Here is an 8583-nt window from a genome sequence, read left to right as displayed (position 1 = left end):
GCATGAGGTAGGAAAATTATGTGTATATATTGAAGCAACATCTCAAGACATCAGTCAGGAAGTTAAAGCTTGGTCGCAAATGGGTCTTCCAAATGGACAATGACTCCAAGCATACTTCCAAAGTTGTGGCAAAATGGCTAATTAAGGACAACAAAGTCAAGGTATTGGATGGCCATCACAAAGCTCTGACCTCAATCCCATAGAAAATGTGTGTGCAGAACTGAAAAAGCGTGTGCGTGCAAGGAGGCCTTACAAACCTGACTCGGTTACACAGCTCTGTCAGGAGGAATGGGACAAAATTCACCCAACTTATTGTGGGAAGCTTGTGGAAGGCTACCCGAAGCGTTAAACTATTTAAAGGCAATGCTACAAATACTAATTGAGTGTATGTAAACTTCTGACCCACTGGGAATGTGATGAAAGAAATAAAAGCTGAAATAAATCATTCTCTCTACTATTATTATGACATTTCACATTCTTAAAATAAAGTGGTGATCCAAACTAGCCTGAATAGAGAAGGGTTTTACTAGAATTTGAATGTCAGGGAATTGTTGAAAAACTGAGTTTAAATTGTATTTGGCTAAGGTGTATGTTAAAGCTTGCCGACTTCAACTGTAGGTATTTCCTCTTGTTCCAGATGAGGTAGGCAGTGTGATTTGCAATTGCGTCTAGTGCTGTGGACACCTATTCTGGGCGGTAGTGAGCAAATTGGGAAGTGGGGTCTAGGGTGAGCAGGTAAGGTGGTGGTGATATGGATCGCTTGGACTGAGCCTCTCAAAGCACGTCATGAGACGGAAGTGAGTGGCTACGGGGTTGATAGTCGTTTAGCGCTCAGTTAACTTACTATGCTTGGGACAGGGAACAAGTGTGTGTGGGCCGCTCTTGGAAGCATGTGGGAAGCAGCAGACTGTGGGATAACGGATTGATTGAATATGTCCGTAAACACACCAGCCTGCAGTGGCTGCGCGGCATAGGCTCTGAGACGCGGGCTAGGGATTCCGCGTCTTGGGCCGGGCACGCTTGGCGAGGGTTAAGCAGCCGTTTAAATTTTTATTGCACGTTGGCTGCGTGAAGGGAGGTCACACACAAAACTAAGCACCACCCGAGGGCACACATGAACGAATTCATCACCCCCGAGGCACACACACACACACACACACACAACACACACACCACCCCCAGGCACACACACACAACACACACACACACACACACACACACACACACACACACCACACACACACACAACACACACACACACACACACCACACCACACACACACACACACACACACACACACACACACACACACACACACACACACACACCACCACACACACACACATACACACACACACACACACACACACCACACACCACACACACAACACACATACACACACACACACCACCACACACACAACACACACACACACACACACACACACACACCACACCACACACACACAACACACACTACACACACACACACACACACACCACCCCCAGGCACCACACTCACCGGAAAGCTGTACAGAATGTGACCTAGTCAACATACTCTGCTCCCCGAAAAGATACTCATCATCCTGAATCTCTATTTAACCTTTTCCTATACCTCTCCTTCTCTTCCCTCACTACCTCTACTCTCCACTTTCTCACTTCTACTTCTACCTCTTCTTTCTTCCCGCCATCTATTTTGTGAAGTGCACCAGTCCCTCCTGCAGCAAAGCACCCCCACAACATGATGCTGCCACCCCAGTGCATCACGGTTGGGATGGTGTTCTTCGGCTTGCAAGCCTCCCCCTTTTTCTTCCAAACATAACAATGGTCATTATGGCCAAACAGTTCTATTTTTGTTTCATCAGACCAGAGAACATTTCTCCAAAAAGTATGATCTTTGTCCCCATGTGCAGTTGCAAACCGTAGTCTGGAGTTTTTATGGCGGCTTTGGAGCAGTGGCTTCTTCCTTGCTGAGCGGCCTTTCAGGTTTTGTCCATATAGGACTCATTTTACTGTGGATATAAATACTTTTGTACCTGTTTCCTCCAGCATCTTCACAAGGTCCTTTGCTGTTGTTCTGGGATTGATTTGCACTTTTTGCACCAAAGTAGGTTCATCTCTAGGAGACAGAACGTGTCTTCTTCCTGAGCGTTATGACGGCTGCGTGGTCCCATGGTGTTTATAATTGCGTACTATTGTTTGTACAGATGAACGTGGTACCTTCAGGTGTTTGGAAATTGCTCCCAAGGATGAACCAGACTTGTGGAGGTCTACAATTTTTTCTCTGTGGTCTTGGCTGATTTCTTTTGATTTTCCCATGATGTCAAGCAAAGTGGCACTGAGTTTGAAGGTAGGCCTTGAAATACATCAACATGTACACCTCCAATTGACTCAAATGATGTCAATTCGCCTATCAGAAGCTTCTAAAGCCATGACATCATTTTCTGGAATTTTCCAAGCCGTTTAAAGGCACAGTCAACTTAGTGTATGTACATTTCTGACCTACTGGAATTGTGATACTGTGAATTATAAGTGAAATAATCTGTCTGTAAACAATTGTTGGAAAAAGTACTTGTGTCATGCACAAAGTAGATGTACTTTCCGACTTGCCAAAACCATAGTTTGTTAACAAGAAATTTGTGGAGTGGTTGAAAAATGAGTTCTAATGACTCCGACCTCAGTGTATGTAAACTTCCGACTTCAACTGTATGTAAGAATGCTTATCGTCGACTACAGCTCAGCATTTAACACCATTGTACCCTTCAAACTCGTCATTAAGCTCGAGACCCTGGGTCTGGGTCCTGGACTTTCTGACGGGCCGCCCCCAGGTGGTGAGGGTAGGAAACAAAATTTCCACCCCGCTGATCCTCAACACTGGGGCCCCACAAGGGTGCATTCTCAGCCCTCTCCTGTACTCCCTTATCACCCATGACTGCTTGGTCATGAACGCCTCCAATTCAATCATCAAGTTTGCAGACGACACTACAGTGGTAGGCTTGATTACCAACAACGACGAGACAGCCTACAGGGAGGAGGTGAGGGCCCTCAGAGTGTGGTGTCAGGAAAATAACCTCACACTCAACGTCAACAAAACAAAGGAGATAATCGTGGACTTCAGGAAATAGCAGAGGGAGCACCCCCCTATCCACATCGACGGGACAGCAGTGGAGAAGGTTGAAAGTTCCTCGGCGTACACATCACGGACAAACTGAAATGGTCCACCCACACAGACAGCGTGGTGAAGAAGGTGGAACAGCGCCTCTTCAACCTCAGGATGCTGAAGAAATTTGGCTTGTCACCTAAAACCCTGACAAACTTTTACAGATGCACAATCGAGAGCATCCTGTCGGGCTGTATCACAGCCTGGTACGGCAACTTCTCCGCCCTCAACCGGAAGGCTCTCCAGAGGGTAGTGAGGTCTGTACAACGCATCACTGGGTGCAAACTACCTGCCCTCCAGGACACCTACAGCACCCGATGTCACAGGAAGGTCAAAAAGATCATCAAGGACATCAACCACCCGAGCCACTGCCTGTTCACACCGCCAACATCCAGAAGGTGAGGTCAGTACAGGTGCATCAAAGCTGGGACCGAGAGACTGAAAAACAGCTTCTATCTCAAGGCCATCAGACTGTTAAACAGCAATCACTAACATTGAGTGGCTTCAGCCAACATACTGACTCAAATCTCCAGCCACTTACTAATTAAAAATTGGATGTAATAAATATATCACTAGTCACTTTAAACAATGCCACTTTATATAATGTTTACATACCCTACATTACTCATCTCATATGTATATACTGTACTCTATACCATCTACTGCATCTTGCCTATGCCGTTCGGCCATCACTCATCCATATATTTTTATGTACATATTCTTATTAATTCCTTTACACTTGTGTGTATAAGGTAGTTGTTGTGAAATTGTTAGATTACTTGTTAGATATTACCGCACGGTCGGAACTAGAAGCACAAGCCTTTCGGCTACCTCGCATTAACATCTGCTAACCATGTGTACGTGACCAATAACATTTGATTGGGTGCCTGGGGGTGGTGTGGTGTGTGTGTGTGTGTGTGTGTGTGTGTGTGTTGTGTGTGTGTGTGTGTGTTGTGTGTTGTGTGTGTGTGTGTGTGTGTGTGTGTGTGTGTGGTGGTGTGTTGTGGTGTGTGTGTGTGTGTGTGCACCAGCCCCCTCCACAGGTGTGGGCTGTGAATGTCACTGACCCGAGGCTTGGTTTCCAAAACAGGGGCTTACACCATGACTCCTGGGAGTGTGATGTGTGTGTGATGTGTGTGTGTGTGTGTGTGTGTGTGTGTGTGTGATGTGTGTGTGTGTGTGTGTGTGTGGTGTTGTGTGTGGTGTGGTGTGTGTGTGTGTGTGTGTGTGTGTGTGTGTGTGTGTGTGTGTGTGTGTGTGTGTGGTGTGTGTGTGTGTGTGTGTGTTGTGTGTGTGTGTGTGTGTGTGTGTGTGTGTGGTGTGTGTGTGTGGCCTTCTTTCACATGTGTAGGTTTGTTACACGGGGGAGGTGTGTGGGTGTGTTGAGGCCTTGATAACACTTTCCCCTGTTTTAATTCTCTTGGGAAGATCGGCACTGTAGACTTTATACCCTTACAGAAAAACCACATGATTTCACGTTGAACATCTCACAAGAAATGTCACATTTTAAATCGTGTGAAAAATTGTGTTTTTATGATCACGTCATCACATGTGTAGTTTTATGTCAGCACATGTTCCATTACATGTTGTCACAATAATACATTACCTTCACATAAGATCATGTGATCACATGAAAACGTGTTTTTGGAACACTTCACATGTGATCCCGTGAAATTCATGTTGTTTTTCCGTAAGGGCAGGACTTACACCCCATCCACATTTTATGGTCCACTGCCTATAGGTCAGCAGCTGGTCAATCAGAAGCATAAAAGAAAATGCAGCCGCCACAATTGGTTGCTACGTAAAGCCATTGGTTGCTACGTAAAGCCGACGGCAGTGGCTCTCTGCGAAACAAATGCATGCTAGCAAATTTTGTCCTTGTTGGACCTGTGTTTACGACGGATTCAATTTGGGTTTGTGTGGTTGTTGCTGTGGTTTTCTGTAACTCTTCGTCACGTTGGTGCAGTGATTTAGAGTGATGAGGTCTTCTGTTGGATCTACTTCAGAGGTATACAATAACTTTTACAATCTGACATGAATGCACAGCGCAAGTACACCATTCAGCCAATCAGAAATTATTATTCAACAACGCTGTGGTACAATACGGTGGGAAAGTGACCGCCTTTGGGCTTCAAGCTGATACACCAAAGTATGTGGACAACCCTTCAAATGAGTGGATTTTGCTATTTCAGCCACACCTGTTGCTGACAGGTGTATAAAATCAAGCACACAGCCATGTAATCTCCATAGACAAACATTGGAAGAAGAATGGCCCATAATGAAGAGCTCAGTAACTTTCAACGTGGCACCGTCATAGGATGCCACCTTTCCAACAAGTCTGTTTGTCAAATTTCTGCCCTGCTAGAGCTGCCTAGTCAACTGTTAGTGCTGTTATTGTGAAGTGGAAACGTCTAGGAGCAACAACGGCTCAGCCGTGAAGTGGTAGGCCACACAAAGTCACAGAAAGGGACTGCCGAGTGCTGAAGCGTGTAGCACGTACAATTAGTCTGTCCTCGGTTGCAACACTCACTACCGAGTTCCAAACTGCCTCTGGAAGCAACGTCAGCACAAGAACTGTTCGTCGGGAGCCTCATGAAATGGGATTCCATGGCCGAGCAGCCGCACACAAGCCTAACATCACCATACGCAATGTCAACCGTCTGCTGGAGTGGTGTAAAGCTAACCGCCGTTGGACTCTGGAGTAGTGGAAACACCTTCTCTGGAGTGATGAATCACACTTCACCTTCTGGATTTGGCGGAGGCCAGGAGAATGCTACCTGCCTGAATGCATAGTGCTAACTGTAAAGTTTGGAGGAGGATGAATAATAGTCTGGTGCTGTTTTTCATGGTTCGGGCTAGGCCCCTTAGTTCCAGTAAAGGGAAATCTTTACGCTACAGCATACAATGACATTCTAGACAATTCCGTGCTTCCAACTTTGTAGCTAGAGTTTGGAGAAGGCCCTTTCCTGTTTCTGCATGATAATGTGCCTGTGCACAAAGCAAGGTCCATACAGAAATGGTTTGTCAAGATCGGTGTGGAAGAACTTGACTGGCCTGCACAGAGACCTGACCTCAACCCCACTGAATACCTTTGGGATGAATTGGGACTCCGACTGCGAGCCAGGCCTAATCCCCAACAACAGTGCCCAACCTCACTAATGCTCTTGTGGCTGAATGGAAGAAAATCCTCACAGCAATGTTCCAGCATCTAGTGGAAAGCCTTCCCAGAAATGGAGGCTGTTATAGCAGCAAAGGAGGAACCAACCCCACATGAACACCCATGATTTTGGAATGAGATGTTGGACGAGCACGTGTCCACATACTTTTGGTCATGTAGTTTATTTATAGAGAGAAAGAGAATCGTTATAGATACTGTAGAGGTCTGTCTCGTCAAATGCATGAAAATGTGGTTGTTTAAGCTATACATCAAATTATATTTGTACAGTATTTGTGGGTTAATTTACATCTACCCGATGCCTTTTATGAACGTTTTCATTTACGAAAACGCAATCGAAAACTTTCATGAAAGCCATCGGGTAGTCGTAGACTAGAATAATCCATGAAGGCGAATATAGTTTTATAGACATTACCAGTAAAAAATTTGGATACACCTACTCATTCAAGGCTTTTTCTTTATTTTTACTATTTCCTACATTGTAGAATAATAGTGAAGACATCAAAACTGTGAAATAACACATATGGAATCATGTAGTAACCAAAAAAAGTGATAAACAAATCAAAATAAATTTGAGATTTGAGATTCTTCAAAGTAGCCACCCTTTGCTTTGATGACAGCTTTGCACACTTTTGGCATTCTCTCATCCAGCTTTATGAGGTAGTCACCTGGAATGCTTTTCCAACAGTCTTGAAGGAGTTCCCACATATGCTGAGCACTTGTTGACTGCTTTTCCTTCACTCAGCGGTCCAACTCATCCGAAACCATCTCAATTGGGTTGATGTCGGGTGATTGTGGAGGCCAGGTCATCTGATGCAGCACTTTCCTTCTTGGTCAAATAGCCCTTACACAGCCTGGAGGTGTGTTGGGTCATTGTCCTATTGAAAAACAATTGACAGTCCCACTAAAACGGGAAGTTTCAAAACACTTAGTCGCCAAAGTTCCGGAGCACGTCTTTAAGCAGTAACACACGAGGCTGTGCTATATCGTGATTAAAGTCACAGTGACAGACCTGCTGGAGGAACCTCCAGCCACAGCTTCTGTTGACTCAGCAGGCACACTGTCAGCTACCATTACTACTGCTGTCCCGTGGTCTTCCTCTTCATCCTTTTCAAATCAGTAACAAACGCATGTACGCACACACATCAACAGGGCTTAGCTTCAGACTAAATAGTTTACATTAGGCTGGGAGATTGGTAGGCAAGAGACGGCACACACACAAATCCCCCCTCCCCCACAACACACACACACGCAGTCAGGCTCTCATGAGGAGTATCACCAGCGGCCTGGTGGGGCAAGCTTCAGCTAGCTACACCACAGACAGGAAGAGAGGGGACGGGCCAAACACACACAGACAGACAGACACACAGATGGCACATTAACACTCGCTGTTTGAATAGGTGTCTGGGTGACAAGAGACCGTGTGTGAGCATGTGTGTGTGTGTGTGTGTGTGTGTGTGTGTGTGTGTGTGTGAGATGAGCCAGTGAGACATCACTCTACACTTGAAGCTGTGTGAAAAGGAACTGATTCTTCTTAAAGCTGCTTGTCTTAAACATCACTGTTAGCCTTACTGTAGCTAACCAGAGAGGACCCCTTGCTTTAAGCTACTTCTATATACCCCTCTCTGTTCAACGTTAACAAATTAGTAAGCAGATACTACAGTGATTCACTGTACAATAAGTTCATTCATCAGGAAAGGGGAAAACCATGATCATCACAAGTATAGTGGCTCAACTTTAATGCAACGTTCCTCAATCATTTCATCAATAATGTTATTGTCCAGGTTGAGAAATTCATTCATTCATCCTGCTTCTCTACATTGGTAACATTCTATTGTTCTGAATGTGGTCTGTAACCAGTCACACACTCCAGTAGAGGCTGCTGAGGGGAGAATGGTGAATAATGGCTGGAACGCAGTGGTGTAAAGTACTTAAGTAAAAATACTTTATAGTACTACGTAAGTCTTTTTGGGGGGTATCTGTACTTTACTATTTATAATTTAGACATTTTTTACTTTTACTTCACTTCATTCCTAAAGAAAATAATGTACTTTTTACTCCATACATTTTCCCTGACACCCAAAAGTACTCATTACATTTTGAATGCTTAGCAGGACAGGAAAATGGTCAAATTCACACACTTATCAAGAGAACATCCCTGGTCATCTCTACTGCCTCTGATCTGGCGGACTCACTAAACAGACATTTCATTTGTAAATTATGTCTTAGTGTTGGAGTGTGCCCCTG

This window comes from Salvelinus sp. IW2-2015, linkage group LG8, assembly GCF_002910315.2.
Source record: "Salvelinus sp. IW2-2015 linkage group LG8, ASM291031v2, whole genome shotgun sequence".
NCBI lineage: Eukaryota > Metazoa > Chordata > Actinopteri > Salmoniformes > Salmonidae > Salvelinus > Salvelinus sp. IW2-2015.
Note: the sequence above shows the minus strand (reverse complement) of the source record.